We start from the raw sequence: 17,633 nt of genomic DNA, 5'->3' as shown, positions 1-17,633 counted from the left end.
CGATGGAAGATGATATTGGTGTTGTTTATTTTGTAGGTGACAATGCTAAGGGCATTATTGCTAAGAGTGCCAAAAAGAAAGGGAAATTTTATTTGAAAAAATTCAAGTGGTTTCGGAATGCAAAATGAGCTATGAAATGGAGCTTGGTTGGTGGCAAGCTCAATGATAAAACTTGATCAAATAGCTTCTTTCGTCGTGCAGGACGTTAAACCAACGCTTCTTGGGAGGCAACCCAAGCTTTTTATTTGCTTTTATTTATTTTTGTTTTTATTTTTCTGCAATTTATTGTTTTTTGTAGATTAGTAATAAAATACTCGACTTGACGATGTTTCTTTTTGTGATTTTTAGGTGAAAATGAAGAAAGAAGAATTTGGAGAGCATATGGCACGCTTCCCCATGCAAGAACTCCATTCGGGGACTTGGTTTTCGAGAAACGAGAAGGGAATTAAATCAAACGCGGAAAAGAGTCAAAAGGCGAAGAGCAGGTCAACCCCGATCGGGGTTGCCAGCCCCGATCGGGGACGTGGTTTTCTACTCGGGCGCTGTTAAGAGTACAGGTAAGTAAAAAAAAGACAATCACATTCATCATTCCTCAACCCGACGCTATCCTTTCTCTACTCTTTTTCCATTATTTTTCTTCATTTCTTCACCTAAAATCACAAGGAACATCACTTTCTTCATCAATTTTGCAAGAATCATTCAACCATTAACATCAACAAGTAAGTTTCTCTTCCTTTTCTCTTTAATTTCATCCATTTCAATCAATTAAGTTGAATTATACAAACTCTAACTCAATTTGGGGGAATTTGATTTTGTGCTTTTTAGTGCTAGAAGTTGATTGTAGAATGCTTTATTCGTGTTTGTAGTATGAATTAGTTCACTAATTCGTTCTATTATGTCTATTTGGATAAATTTTGGTTTGCCTTAAGATGAATTCTTGTCTTAAATTTCAGAAAAATGGCACCAAGAAAAGCTCCTACCCAAGGTGCTTCTAAAAGGAGAAGAGGTGAGGCGGAACCCTCAAATGCTGTGGAGGATGTGCAAATGGAGGAGGCCCCGGAGTGGCAAGACCCGGATTTTCCCGGAGTGATCTTCAATTCACAAAAGCAATACAACAATCGGATCATCCTAAAGAGCAAAGGTATGAAACCAACCAAATTTATCAACCAAGCTTCTTTAAACAATATTGGAATTGAGAAAAATGTTAAGGCTTTGTTTAAAAATCTTGGTATGAAGTATTGTTATACAATCAATTATAAGACCTTTCCCGAACTCACCCTTGAGTGCTTAAGCTCTTTTGAGTTTCATAGGTCTAGGAAACCCGGTTTTGTGCTTTTGTGACCTTTAGATTGTTTAATGAAGACCATAAGATGGACCTAGCGGACTTTGCAAATATCTTCCAATTGCCTCACAAGGACTTACCTACCGAATCACCTGACTCATATAATCCCGTTTTGACATGGAATGCCATTTCTCACTTCTCCTTTCAAAGTTGGGACCATTGCCCTCATCAATTTATACATTACCCGACATAAGGGTTTGGCAAAGGTTTATGGGATTGACCTTTTTTGGGAGAAATGAGCCTCACTCGGTGAGAAAAATTGAGGTAGAGATTTTGGGTGTTTTCTTAAATGTTAATGGTGTTGATGAATGGGGGATCAATATCCCCTACCACTTTGCGGTCCACTTGACCAAACAATGTAACCCCAAGAATAGTTGTATTGTCTTAGGAGGGTTGGTTACAAAAATTGCTCACCATTTGTGTAGGTTCAACCAAGAGAACACTAATTTGAGACCATTTCTTGTGTCTAGGGAAAAAGAGGTTGGGCTTGATTATGAGTATTTTCTTTCTTGTAATTGGTTTAGGGACTCTTACCCTAACATGGTTTGGAAAATAGGTAGACAAGACTCCATTAGTCTACCCGAAGAAAAGAAAGAAATTAAGGCTTTAGTCCACACTAAGCCTTATCATGGGAGTGTCCCTTTTACTAGACCTACTTACCATTTGGACCTAAGAGGTGAGCCTAGCACCACCGTTGAGCGGCGTGAGAGAGGTCAACCCTCTCAAGCACGCCACTCCACCTCTAGTGTCCATTCACCTTCTAGCATAGAGATGATGGAAATGATGCGGGAATTGAACTTAAGTGTTAATGCAATTCGTGATGACCAACGACTTGCTTTGCATCCAATTTATGATCATTTTGCTAGACAAAGAGTAATCCAACCCGAGGGGCCACACCTTTCATTTTATACTTATCCTCCGGGTGGATTTCATCCTCCCATTCCCACTCCCATTCCCACTCCCCCTCCTAACAATGATGCAGGTACATTTACTACATATGCACCCGGTCCGGATTTTTGTGGTTCGGATTATGGTGTTGAGGCATTACAAGGAGGCTATGGTGGATATGGTGGCTATGGAGGGTATGGTGGGTATAATAGCTATGGTGATGGTCTTGGTAGTGGCCAAAATATTGGTGAGTATGTCACTCCTCTTCAAGAGGATGATTCAAGTGGAAGCGGCCAACAAGGTGAATCAAGTGGTAGTGGTAAGAAGAATAAAGGGAGGAAGGGGTTCAACTTTTGGCCCTTTTCTTAGATAATTGATGAATAAATCCCCCGAATTCATGCTAGCTTGGGGGGAGGCTAGCAAGTTGAGTAAGTTTTCAATTGCTTTGCATTTTAGTTTAGGTCTTGCAACCCATTAAACATAACCTATAATCCTTCTTGTTTTGTGTTTTGAGCCATTTTTATGGTTTGATTGGGTAATCTGAATTGTTGGTACATTGAGGACAATGTGATGTTTACTTGGGGGAGATTGCATTTGCATATAGTGTAGTTCGCATGAAGTGTAGAAAATTTGAAAAATTTTGAGAGAAATTTTTGCTTTGTGCTTGCTTGTAGCCTACTTTCCTCTTTGCTTATCCTAATAATGGCTTTTGGCTAATGATTTATTCTTTCATGATGGGATAATAGCTACATGGGGATGTCTTGATATAGTAGGTGGGAGATGGATAATGAACCGAATAGGCTTGATCTTGACTATTGGCAAGCTACAAAATGGTAAGGTAGAGCCTCTTTTGACCGATGCATCCACATCCGGTCTCTCTTAGGTGAGTGTAGATGTCTCCTTATAATGTGTGTTTCATCAAAACGCACAAGTATGGTTCTCATGTCATCTCTTGGTAAGCATGCATTCATTTGTTATAGCATTTTGGAGCCATTCACATGATATATTTGCCTTCTTGACCCATTCATAAATATTTTTCCTAGCTACATTATAACTTGCCTACCCTTGTTGAGCTAGTAGCTTTATTTTGTTTTGTTTGGGTGCTCAATTGGGATTTGTTTCAAAGGTTGGAAAATCATGTGAGCTTGGTCTTAATGCTCAAAAGAGAAAAAAATGGAAGAGAAAGATGAAAGAAGAAAAAAGATGATGAAGAATGAAAAAATCAAGCAAAGATGAGAAAAAAATGAATGAATGAGAAAAAGCATGAAAATAAAAAGAAAGTATGAATTGAAAAGAAAAAAAAAAAAAAAAAAAAGAGAAGAAGAAAAAGATGTGAGAAACTCTCAAACATTACTCATATATTTTGGAGAGTTGTCTTATGATTAATTGCAAAATTGGGTTAGAATTGGGATTGAGCATCCTTACATTTGATTGTTGCTAGCTTGACATTAGCTCCACAATCCATAATTCATTTGTTCCTCCTTCTTACCCATGACATATTGCCTTCTTCCCACTCATTTGGTTTCTTTATCATGCTTGCATTTGATTGTTTTGGCTTACTAGTTTTGACATGTTCACCATATTAGATTGCAGGCACATTATTATAAGTTGAGGATAGTTGAATGTTCATTCACAAAATTGTCCTTTCACATATAAAAGAGTTTGAGTGCACCGTGAGAGTTCATAAGTCAAAAGATCATGCAAAAGCTTAAAGGTTCATTTCAAGTTTTTCATGCTACGCCGTCGTGTAAATCCCATCCGTGTTTTGCTTTGTCCCTTGCCCATGTTGATTCAGGTTTTTAAATCCTTATGCATAGCTTGTTTGGATATTGCATTTGATGGGATGTGGCTTCTTGCTTTGGGACAAGCAAGGGTTTAGCTTGGGGGAGTTTGATGTGTTCATTTTATATATACTTTTATCCCTCATTTTAGCTCGGTTTCTATTGTTTATCTTACTTTAAATAGTATATTTATGAGCTAATCTTGTGTTCTAGGTGTATTGTTGTGTTTGTTACGTTTTTGTAGGAATCTAAGCATTTAGAGACTTTTTCCTATCATTTTTGCACACACCAAGTTCACTAAGCTAAACAAGACCAAGTATTGGACTAGCATGGAGTGTTTGCATGGGTTTGGCATGAAGATTTGATGGATTGAATTAAGAATTACAATTGAAGTCAAAAGCAAACCCAAGCCCAAAAATGAAGGTCCATATTAAGGTGCAAGCATTGGATACCAATAAGCTTAGGATGCTATGAATTTAGAGTATTACCGGATGATTAAGGAGCATTAAACGTAAACATAGAGATTCCTCGAGCAATTAATTGAGGAATTAAGGAGATTAATCAGAAATCACACGTTCCCGATCGGGGCCCCCAACCCCGATCGTGGCTGCATGTCTCTTCAATGCTTACATTTCTCCTTGCTCCCCTATATAAAGAGGAGCCACTTCATAGCTTGGGGATCCAATTTTCTTACGACTCACATACTTTACATAGCCTTAAGCATTATAATTCTCTCAATAGTTTTCATATTAGTTTATAATATTGTTAAGCTTGTAATTCTCAAACATTTGGTTCTTAATACATTTCAAGCATTTGGTTCTAATTTGTTTCTTCCATACAAGTTCTTGTCTATTAAGATATTTCTATTTCTAGTTCGTAATTTTTCATTTCTATTTAGTTTATGCATAGTTTATTATTAGTACTTTATTTACATTTCATTAGCTTTATCTATATTACATGTTATCTAATTTAGTTTATATAAATCACACAATCATGTTTAGCATTTCTTGCAATATAGTTTATAATTTACACTTTAATATGAGTAGCTAAATTTCCTAGTCTAAGGGCTAGGGGAGCCATGCAAAATCAAGTATATAACATATTAAAATAGGTTGATAATAATATTGTTCAAATTGTTTCTATCACATGTTTGCACTATAATGTTTAATCTTTGTTTAAGGCCTTATTCAATTGATTAAATCTGTTCATTCTTTCTAAAGTCGAGAGGTACGAAATTGAATTAGACTCAGCATGTGTAGTAGGACGACCTAGTCATGGACAAAAGTTTCTCTAGGACCCGGTCTATGGTTGACACTAATGCCGTAAGGTGGGTGTCTCTAAGCCTAAACAATTGACAATGTTTTTAATACCGAGTTTAACATAATTATATATTTACCTTTGCATGTGGGACCCGACCCCCTTAGACTCCTTTTTATTATATAATTTGCATTATAATTTTTGTTAATCATCAAACAAACAAACAAACCCAAAACGAAATCGATCTTGATAGAAATATTCCCATAACATTTCACAACGCAATTCCCGTCTCCTTGTGTTCGACCCCTATTGCTACATTCTCTAGGGTAATTATCTTTGCATAGGTACACGATAAGCCTATCAAATACTAAAAGACATCGGATTATAAGTATACACTGATGTATATTAATATATATGGACATCAGATATATAGAAATCCGTTGTGCAAATTTTAATGGACATCGGTTTAAAATCCGATGTACATTAATACACAAGGGACATGACTAAAATCTACATGGGGTGTGTATCCGATGTCCATATACCAAAATGTACGATGTGAATAACGAGTTTTATAGTAGTGCTTCATTCTTCCTTCATCAATCCAAAATAGATTAGATAAAATTAATCGAGACTTTCTCTGGAATAAGAATCCTTCTCAGCGCTCCTCTAATTTGATTGGTTGGCATAAAATTTGTTTACCGAAATCGGTTGGTGGACTAGGGGTAAAATCTTCTGAAGCAGCTAATAAAGCTCTTCAAATGAAACTCTTATGGAAAATTCTTATGGATAAGGAAAGCATATGGGTCAAAGTGATTACTAAAAAATACCTGAGAAATTGTTCACTCTTTGATCATAAGTCTAATTTAGTCTCTTCGTGGCAATGGCATAAACTTATGAGTCTTTGGGCTTTTTTTAGAAAAGGGTTAAGATGACAGGTAGGGAATGGTAGCAATATTAAATTTTGGACTAATAATTGGGTCTTTTCACACCCAATTACCAGCAATATTGGTGAAGACAGTACTCGTGATCTTAATCTTTTGGTTAAAGATTTCATAACCTCTGATAAACAATGAGATGTTTGTAAATCATCCAATTTAGTGAACAACAATATTGTTAATCAGATTTCTAACATTCCACTACCACATAATGACATTCCGGGTACTGTCCTTTGGGGGTTGTCCGTAGATGGAAATTTTTCTACCAAAACAACAACATGGTTAACACAAGGTTTGTTCGATCGTCTTGAAAAATGTGAATTTCATTTGATTTGGAAATTGAATATTCCTCCAAAGTTAAATTTTTTCCTTTGGAAAGCCTGTGTTGATAGCCTTCCAACGAAAAGCAGGCTTCTTAAAAGTCATATTAATGTCCCACCTACTTGTATTTTATGCAACCATCATATTGAAAACAAAGATCATTTCTTTTACGAATGTCCCTTGATTGGTTCAGTTATCCAAGACATGAATATTATTAGCTTTAACAATTTTTTGTCAATTTATGATAATATTACAAGTCAAAGCTTTCTTATGAAATTCAATTATCTCAAAGACTTAATTCCAAAAGATGATTTCATTAAAATTATTTTTATTTGGTGGAATGAATGGTTTATAGAAATGACATTATCTTTAATAATGTTCATATTATTAGCAGCAAAATTATTAGTTTATGTAATAATAGCGTTAAGATCTGGAATAAGACTAGACATAAGGATCTTAATAATCCCGAAAAAGACAAGTCAGCTAGAATCAATTTTAGTAAGGAAGAAATCTGGTGGGAGAAACCTAGTAACAGTTTCCTAAAGCTAAATTTTGAAGGTTCTAGGATAGAAAGTAATAAAGCTGCTTTAGGATGTTGTATAAGAGATCATAATGGTAAAGTCGTTCTGTTAGGAGCAAAAAAGTGCGGATCAAATAGTATTCTTGTTGTGGAAGTTCTCGCTTTAAAAGAATGTATTTTAGTCGCTAAACACATAGGAATCTCAAAGTTAATTGTAGAGGGTGATAATTTATGTGTTATTATTAACTCACTTTGTAGTACTTGGCAAATTACATGGGAAATCTCTAGTATTATCAAGGATGTGAAATTAGGCCTTTATTTCTTGGATGAAATGATAATTAAACATTGCTTTTGTGAAGCCAACAAAGTTATTGGCTTCATGGCTTCTATTGGACATTCATGTCCAACTCTTTCGAGGTGGTTTGAAAGTCGGTGGCTAAAGAACGTGACACCAAAGGTATTTGGGGAGAATAATTTTGTGTGTATATTGAATGAATAATCAGACGATACAAGGATGGGTTATATACAACTGTAACCCTAAATTTCCTATAACAAGATCCTATATTTTAGGTAACTAAATTATACATTACCATAATATATTAAATACAAGATCGTATCATATCTTCCTATACTCCCCCTCAAGTTGGAGCTGCGGGAATGCCGATGCCCAACTTGAAACGTAGACGAGCAAATAACTCACCACCCAATGCCTTAGTAAACATGTCAGCGATTTGGTCTTTACTCCGCACGTATGAAGTCGAAATGGTCTTATTAACTAGATGATGACGAATGAAATGACAATCAATTTCGATATGCTTCGTACGATCATGAAACACGGGATTATTAGCAATGTGCATCGCCGCTTGATTATCACAAAACAAACGCATGGGCTCGGTGTGCTCGATTTTTAAAGAAGCAAGGAAAGCTTTGAGCCATATGAGCTCACTCGTAGCTGCAGCCATCGCTCTATATTCGGATTCTGCTGACGACTTAGAGACGATAGCTTGTCTTTTAGCTTTCCACGATACTGGCGAATCACCCAAAGCAACAAAATAACCTGTCACGGACCGTCTCATCCAAGGATCACTGCCCCAATCAGCATCCGAGTATCCTCGCAAATGTAACTGAGAATGCTTGTGCAATGTAATCCCATGACCTGCGCTGCCCTTAATAAAACGGACCACTCGTATTGCAGCTTCCATATGCTCCTTTCGTGGTTCATGAACATGCTGAGACAAAACATGGACTGCATAAACAAGGTCGGGACGAGTGATTGTCAGGTAAATCAGGCGTCCAACTAGCCTCCTATACGGCATTGGGTCCGTAAGTTTTGGACCATTTGCAAGTGCTAAACGATGATTCGTCTGAATGGGATTAGAAACGGGTTTGCATCCCTCCATTTTCGCATCTTTCACAATCTCAAGAGCATATTTTCGTTGACATAAGAACAAACCTTTGGGTCCTGTGGCCACTTCGATTCCAAGAAAATATTTGAGTCGACCAAGATCTTTAATTCCAAAACTTGTATCAAGAAAGGCTTTAAATCGTGTGGCAGCTGCATCATTATTGCTGACGACGATCATGTCGTCAACATACACCAAAACCCCAAGGAAAATCTCGCCCTTATGGTAAGTGAAAAGCGAATAGTCCACTAAAGATTGTTCGAAACCATACCTCTTCATGTAGTTGGTCAGTTTGGCGAACCAATTTCGGGAAGCTTGCTTCAAGCCATACAATGATTTTTGGAGCTTACACACTTGATTCGAACCTGTTATTTCAAACCCCGGGGGCAGTCGCATATAAACATCTTCTTCGAGTTCTCCGTGAAGGAATGCATTATTGATGTCCAACTGTGCTATCGTCCACCCTTTAATCACCGCAACTGCTAATAGGCATCGAATACTTGCCATCTTTGCCACTGGAGCGAAGGTTTCATGATAGTCAATGCCTTCGACTTGAGTAAAACCTTGCGCTACTAGCCTTGCTTTGTATCTCTCAATTGTTCCGTCAGCTTTAAATTTTACTTTGTAAACCCACTTGCAACCAATAGGTCGCTTGCCTGGAGGTAATGTCACGATTTTCCAAGTCCCATTGGACTCGAGTCCTTCAATTTCTTTGGACATGGCAATCCTCCATTCATGGCTTTTTGCGGCTTCCACATAAGTGCGGGGTTCACGTATCGCATCAATGGCTGCTAAGAAGTGCCTGTGTGTGGACGAAAAACAATTGTATGTGACATAATTAGCTATTGGATAACGCGTACCTGTCTTTGAGGAATTGGATTGAGACAGGTGAGCATGTTCGATGGGTTTAATAATTCGCGTCGACTTGCACAAGTAGTCTTTCTTCCAATAAGGGTCGAACTTTTCTCGAGCACCTCTACCACTCGGCCTTTGTTCATTTTCGGCCTCCTGATTCTCCAAACTGTTTTCGACCTCCTGATTGTCTAAATTGTCCGGCTGCTGCTCCTGTTCAACCGTGTCTATTGTACTCCCCATTTCCCCATGAGTCTCACTTTCATCATCATGGTCATCTTGTATCATTGTTGGATCATTGTTGGTGGATGAGTCATCTAAATGAGTCTCTAAAATATTCACATCATTGTTTGCAGGAACTTGGGTCACGTTTTGATGAGTTTGCACAGCGGGATTATCATGAAACGGAAAAACATGTTCGTAGAATGACACATCTCGTGACTCAAAAATAATACGCTTCTTTAAATCATATAATTTCCACCCCTTTTTACTATAAGGATAACCAACGAAAACACAACGCTTGCCTCGCTCATTGAACTTATCTTTCGGTTTATCTTTATTGTGAGCATAAGCAAGGCACCCGAAAACACGAACATTGTCTAACACGGGTTTCTCTCCATACAAGACCTCATAAGGGGTTCGATTATTGAGCAATTTTGTGGGAGTTCGGTTAATCAAAAATGCAGCGGTCATGACACACTCACCCCAAAAATATTTGGGTAGGTTGGCTTGGAAAAGAAGGGCCCTTGCCTTTTCTAAAATGTGTCGATGTTTTCTTTCCACCCTACCATTTTGTTGTGGGGTGTCGACTTGGCTAGTCCGAAAAAGCATACCATTCTCATTATAATATTCCCTTAATGACCCTGAAAGAAACTCGGTACCATTATCACTTTGCACAATTTTAACTTGCTTCCCAAATTGTGTTTTAGTCATATTGAAAAAAAATTTCATTAATTGGTCTACTTCCCCTTTGTCTCTCATTAGATGCACCCATACTCCCCTACTATGATCGTCAACAATTGTGAGGAAATAATGAGCATGGGATAGAGTACTCGTTTTATACGGTCCCCAAATGTCGCAATGAATTAAGCCAAACAAATCACTGCTAACTTTATTATTAATCTTAAAAACTGATCTTGTTTGTTTAGCACGACAACAAGAATCGCAAACATCACGAGTATTCCAATTTAAATCACAACCGACTAAAGGAGAAAAGAAAGGTAAGACACTACTTGAAGGATGGCCAAGCCGTCTATGCCACAAACGAACTTTGCTGCTAACCGTGACCTTAGACGCAGGTTCCTCTCGACCAATCTTCATAACGTAAACCCCATCTTTATGCTCACCCCGTCCAATCTGAGTCCTCGTAGGCGGGTCCTGTATAACACAATAGTCAGGGAAGAATGTCACAATACAATTATTTTCTTCTAGCAATTGTTGAACGGATATTAAGTCACAAGTAAGACTCGGAACGTATAAAACATCTTTTAAAACAAAGTTAGTACCGAGATTGATGGTGCCGTGTTCTTGAGCTACAATATGCGACCCGTTTGGTAACCCGACAGTTGATCGACCACCTACCTATATATTTTCGAGTAGTTCTCTTTTTCCTGTCATATGGTGCGAAGCACCGCTATCGAGTAACCATTCTACAACATGATTATTAATTGTACCTTTCAATTTCTGATTATTATCACCTTTAGTGCTCAAGAGAGTTCGTAAGGCAACCAACTCGTCACTTGTCAAGTTCTGAACAGCCTGCTTGCTTGATTCTCCTTGTTCTGCGTGCGAGGTGGAGTTGGCAACTTGGTAATCGCCTCCCCTGCCACGGCCTCCGTGGCCTCTGCCTCCGCGTCTTCCACGCCCTCTACCACGAGTGGGGTAACCATGCTTCTCGAAACAGTTCTCTTCTATGTGCCAATCCTTATTGCAATAATTGCAATGTGGTGGAGCCGGCTCTTCTTGTTCAGTTTTGTCTTTGTTGGCTCCATGTCCATTGACACGGTTTCCATTACTCGAGGTTCGTGCTGCCATGGCTGCTTCGTTTATCTCCAGAGCCTTTGTTTTTGTGATGGCTCGATGTCTTTCTTCACGCAATATCAAAGAGTACGCACGGCTTAACGAAGTAATATCATCTTCCATTAATAAATTAGAACGAATATTACCATAAAGACTTGAGTCGAGACCCATGAGAAATTGATGGACCTTTTCTTCCTCGCGCTCCTTGAGTATGGCGGCTGCAGCTCTGCACGTGCACTGAGGAATTCGACTGTATGTAGCTAATTCATCCCACAGGGCTTTGAGTTGGGTGTAATATTCAACAACTGACTGGTCCTTTGATTGCTTGCAGTCGCCAAGTTCACTCTTCAATTGATGCACACGCGGTGCATTCCCGGTTGCGAAACGATCTTTCAATTCCTTCCATAATTCGGGTACAGTACCCGTGAAAGCAATGCTCGGGTGGAGCTTCACATCGATGACGTTTCGTAACCAGGCCTTAACCATGGCGTTGCATTGACGCCATGCCACACTTTCGATACTTTCTTCACCATTGTTCTCTACCTTTGGTTGCTTAATGGTACCCTCGACAAAAGCCATCTTATTTTTGGCGTCGAGATCATTGCGAACCGCATCAGCCCAAAGGTCGTAATTTTCACCATCGAATTTTATTTGAGACAACGACAAGGTTGGACTTTCCGACGGATGGAGATATAGCGGAGATGTTGGTGGAATCGGTTCAATTGTTTTAGTTCCACTCGTCTTGGCTCCGTTCGTCATTGTTAAATTTTTTTGGTTAAAGGAAAACGATGATGAAACGATGATAATCAGGATCGTTATTGCTCTGATACCATAAAGAACGTGACACCAAAGGTATTTGGGGAGAATAATTTTGTGTGTATATTGAATGAATAATCAGACGATACAAGGATGGGTTATATACAACTGTAACCCTAAATTTCCTATAACAAGATCCTATATTTTAGGTAACTAAATTATACATTACCATAATATATTAAATACAAGATCGTATCATATCTTCCTATAGTGGCTTTAACTTACCCCACTCATTCGAAAGGACGAGATAAGTTGGTTCTATCCTAGAGGATCAAGCTAGTTTTCTTACCTTATCAAAAAAAAAGTGTGTTTGAATAGCAAAAGTTGCGGGAAAAGGAAGAGAGGGGGAAGGAGGGAAGGGAAAAAGAGAGAATGGAATGGGAAGGCCGGAAGGGGATAAGGTGTGAGTACTGTTTGGATACAATTTTTCTCCAAATCTTACATATTGTGGAGATATTTTGATTTTTGATTAGGCTTGGAGGAGGAAAATTGGATCCCTCCAAAACCCTCCCCCACCATTTCCCTCCACCCTTATTTGTTATCCAAACAAACGATTTTAAATCCCTACTCTCCCTCCTTTTCTTTTCCCTCCAAATCTATCTATCCAAACTGTCAAAAAACCATCTCAATCAAAAGTTTAAGCTGATGGTTGGAGTCCTAAGATCGGTTTATACTCTAAAACAAACATACCTTTATCATCAGTCAATCACATAAATTGGCCCAAATACGTGTGTTTACGGGATTTTTTTGCTCTCCAATTAAGCATTATATATACAAAGTATGAACTTATTTTAAGTAAAAGGATAAACTTGTAGAAGATTGAAAGGAGAATTTAGACATAAAATAAGAAGGTTTATTTTGTAAAAGTTCGTCCAAACATTAGGAGTGGTTTTTTGTATATTAGGGGTGGCGGTGGGTTCAGGGCTTTACCTAGACCCTTAGAGTATTATCCTAATGGGTCAGGTACGAATCTTCTTATTTTAGACTCACCCGACATACAAAAAATCAGGTTCGAATATGGGTTGAATATGAGTCCTATAGGCTATACCCATACCCTTGAACCCTTACAAAATTTTTGTATACATATTTAGTTTAATTTTTCCAGTTAAGAGAATGAATTTTTAAGTTATTCTACATTATTTTTTCTATCATTCATCTTTCTGTCGCTCAAGATTCATTTTTGTCATCATCTCGGTTGACGTTGACATTCGTATTCGACGTCATGAATGGTTGTTTTCAAGTTAAGTGTATGATGTTTTGAAAATTTTTGAATGTAAACATGGAAGATTTTGTTGTTTGTCTTTATTATTACGCTTTTATTAAATTTAATGGTATTATAAAACCAAGTGGTATATTTTAAGTTAAAAATGCTATGGTAGGGAAGATACTACACATACACGAGGTGTATGAGTTTTTCCATACACAACCAATTACATTGTGACACGTGACAAATTAGAGTTAACCTCCATTAGTTAGTTTAAGGCTAGGTTAGTAATTTAGCATTTGTAGTTAAATTGTTAATTACATCTAGTTAACTATATTTATGAAATTTTTTTATTTCTTTGCTTTATACACTAGTTTAAATCCCGCACAATAAATGTGCGGTTTTTATAGAGTTTTATTTTGTATTACTTAAATCATGCTAAAGTAACACCTTATTAATTTTTCATATTTCACGTCATTATATTTTGATATGAGAAAAAAAATTGAACTATAAATTTTTTCAAGAAAAATGAGTAGAATTGAACTGTAAAATAATAGTGGTATCTCATTAATTGTTCATTTTTCTCGTTATTGTATTTTGTTTTGAGAAAAGAAAAAATAAAATTGAAAATTAATCAAAGAGAATTGAGTAATGTGCTGAAATGTACTTCCTCCATTTCATTCAATTCTATACATTTGCTTTATACACGTATATCAATGCTCGTTTTCTTTTATTCATATTTTTAGTTACTTCCATCATTCAACTACACTCTACCTATTGCCAAAATGCATAAGTTTTAAGGGTTTATTAAAGAATGAATAAAAGTACAAATGGAGTTGTGTCATTTACTTTATTGAATCAGATTGTGTGGTGTATTAGTGTGTTAAACAAACACTAATCTTCCCACCAAAATTACAAGAGTTCAAAAAGCCCACCAAAAGCTTTGATTACACTTTATTTCCCCCCCAAATCTGCCCAGTCAACTAGTTGGAACCCACCAACTAGGTTATTTTTCTGCATAAATTACAATCATCCTCACATTAAATTACATATTCCCTCATTCATTAGCAACACAAAAAAAACTTTCTACAATAAATTACAGTCCATTACTAAAATTAAATTACACAAAATTCCTGAATTTTCTACACAACATCAATGGGGTTTAAGTGCATGTCTGAAGAAATCAGAGCTGAAGGCGCCATCTACTTGCTTCGAAAATCAAATGACGGACTGCTTGATCGTGGAGCAATCAAAGAGGCAGCAAACAGATTCAATGTAAGTCTAAGGACCATATCAAACATATGGAGACTTGCAAAAAAAACCAAGGTTAGTAGGTAAAAAATTAGATGTCAAGAGTGGCCGGTAGGATAGGCAACAAAAATAGGAAAAGGATCTTACCAAACATTGAACATATCAAATCACTTGATAAATCACTAAGGGACACAATGATCAGAGTTTCTGAAAATTGTGGAGTTTCAGTTGAAACGGTCCATTCATGGGTGAAACAAGATTTACTTAAACGTCATTCAAGCCCATTACATCCTAAACTCAGTGAGTTACACAAGGATCAAAGGCTATTGTATTCATTAAAGTCATTGGTTGTTAAACAAGTTCTTGAAGAGTTCTTAGATCTCAATAATGTTCCATTGGTTGAAATCATTTTTTAATGAAATGAGCAACATAATACACATGGATGAGAAGTGCATTCAAAAATTATAACAAATCAGGTAAATGCATTCAAACATTATAACAAATCTTAACAAAAGAACAAACCAGCAGAGAAAATCATGTTCAACACAACATAGAAAAAATCCTACCAAAAAATCCAGCAAAAATTCCTGCCAAAAAATCCTAAAAGCAGTTAACCTAGCAGTAGTTCAATAAATTGTTCAAATAATATACGAATAAATAATAATAAAAAAAGCAATTGTTTTAGGAAATATACCAACACCTTAAAGTAATTATGGCTTAGATAAGAATCAATCCACATACGCATTGAATCTCCTTGAGCTTGGTGATGGAGAATCAAAATCCACTTTATCAACAAATCCTGATGTTTTCTCAGGCGTTTTAGGACGCTTATCAGCCATCCTCTTCAAATACCCATTTAAATACTTTGTACAAGGACTCTCAGGTTCACCAGATCCACCATCCACTTTGACAACAAGAGGGATTTCAGGCGACTTTGGACGAGCGACGTTCTCAGGGGACTTTGGAATACAAACGCTACCATCATCGAACTCCGTTTCTTCAACTTCAGACCCCATATCATCGGATCTAGTGAACCAGGTACGATATTGGTTGGAGGAGGCGATTCAGGAGCAGATTCATCATAGTCATCATCTTCTTCATCGTCTACTAAACTAACACGATACCGATGAAAAACACACTGTAAACACTCATTACCACGGTTTGGATGAGGAGGTTTCATGATATTATTTGAAGAGATACAACAACAACAACAACAACAACATCAGAGCCTTAATCCCAAAATGATTTGGGGTCGGCTGACATGAATCATCCTTTCGAACCGTCCATGGGTGAACGCACGCCTCAAAATGCGACTAAAAAAAGGGAAGATGAAAAACAAAAAGGGAGAACGAAAATGTAATGCAAAGTAAAGGTGAACTAAGGGGTTTTAAAATCGAATTCCGTCTTTTTTTTATAAAAACTTAAAATTTAAATCGAGGGAAAAGATTAAAAAACGATTTTTAAAAACCGAAATAGGGTTAAGGATCCAGAATGAACCAGGTAAAATCTATTTGAAGAGATAAAGATGAAAAAATAAAGATGAAGTGATGAAGTGAAAGAGGCAGATGTACAGATCTAGGGTTTCAGAAGAAGATGAAGCGATGAATTGAAGGAGGCGGATGTAGAGAGAGGGGGGAGAGATTAGGGTTTTAGAAGTGTGTAGAATGTTTGAGAGAATGAGATGGGTAGTTATAGGTTTGAGAGAATGAGAGGAGCATATTGGGTTAGAAAGATGGAAGATGCAATGCAGTGATCCAATCCAATTTACACTGAAATTTGAATGGGTTTATGAATGTATATTGGGTTTGAGTCATTAAAATTTGGAGGGAAGGGTTAGTCATTTGGGATGGATTAGGTAATGCTAATTGGGCTAGGATTAGATTAGGGTGTATTTTGTGGGTAAAAGTAAGTGGGCATTTAGTGGCATTTTTTTTAAATAAAATGTTGTCATAAGGACTATATGGTCATTTTATTTTCTTTTTATGGAAAGTGGTAGAGTGAAGTTGTATGGATGAAAATGAAAAGGTGGTAGAGTGGAGTTGAATGGAGGAAGTACATATTATGAACACAAATTCTCATTTGTGACGGAAGCTATCTGTCACAACCTTGTGACGGACCGAATAGATACCACATTGAGCAAAATGGGCCGGATAAAACTTTACTACATGCAATTGTTTATTGAGTTTTCAATAAAATATAGGGAACATATGGTACATTTGCATTAAATGCTTGCTTGCATGTGGAACATCACCAATCAACTTTAATCTTTCTTCACGTCTCATTCCATCCTCTATCATCTCACAAACCCTACTCCTTCCATGCTGCCAAATTTCAAAAAAAAACATTCCTTTAAATCTTCATATTCTATCAACAAATCTTCATCTAAAATTCATTCAACAACAACAATAACATATTCTATCAACCAAATCTTCATCTAAAATTGCAAATACATTATACCCAAAAAATAAAATAAATAAAAACATGGTTGAGGAGATAGCTACGACGGCAACAGAGGATCAAATCGTTGATGTTGTTTTGTCGTTGCTGATGAGATTTTAAGTTGCTTTTGTTGATGAGATTCTAAGATTTTGTTAATGAGATTTTAAGATGATGTTTATGTTGTTGTTAAATGAATTTTACATGAAGTTGTTGATGTTCTTTTTGTTGTTGATGGTGAGATTTTATGTTGTTGATGGTGAGATTTTAAGTTGTTTTTGTTGATGAGATTCTAAGATTTTGTTAATGAGATTTTAAGATGATGTTTATATTGTTGTTGAATGAATTTTACATGAAGTTGTTGATGTTCTTTTTGTTGTTGATGATGAGATTTTAAGTTTTTTTTGTTGATGTTGATTGAATTTTGGATGAAGGTTTGTGATAGTTGATTATTAAAAATAACATAATAATGAGCACAAATACACTGCGTTTTATCTTGTTTATACATTCCGTCATATATGTAACCATTTTAGTGTACAGTATGACCACTTTTAAGAGTTTTTTTGTCAATCACAGTGTTACCATTTTAGGGTACGGTGTCACCATTT

Source organism: Silene latifolia, chromosome 8 (genome assembly GCF_048544455.1).
Source record: "Silene latifolia isolate original U9 population chromosome 8, ASM4854445v1, whole genome shotgun sequence".
In the NCBI taxonomy this organism is placed as follows: Eukaryota; Viridiplantae; Streptophyta; class Magnoliopsida; order Caryophyllales; family Caryophyllaceae; genus Silene; species Silene latifolia.
Note: the sequence above shows the minus strand (reverse complement) of the source record.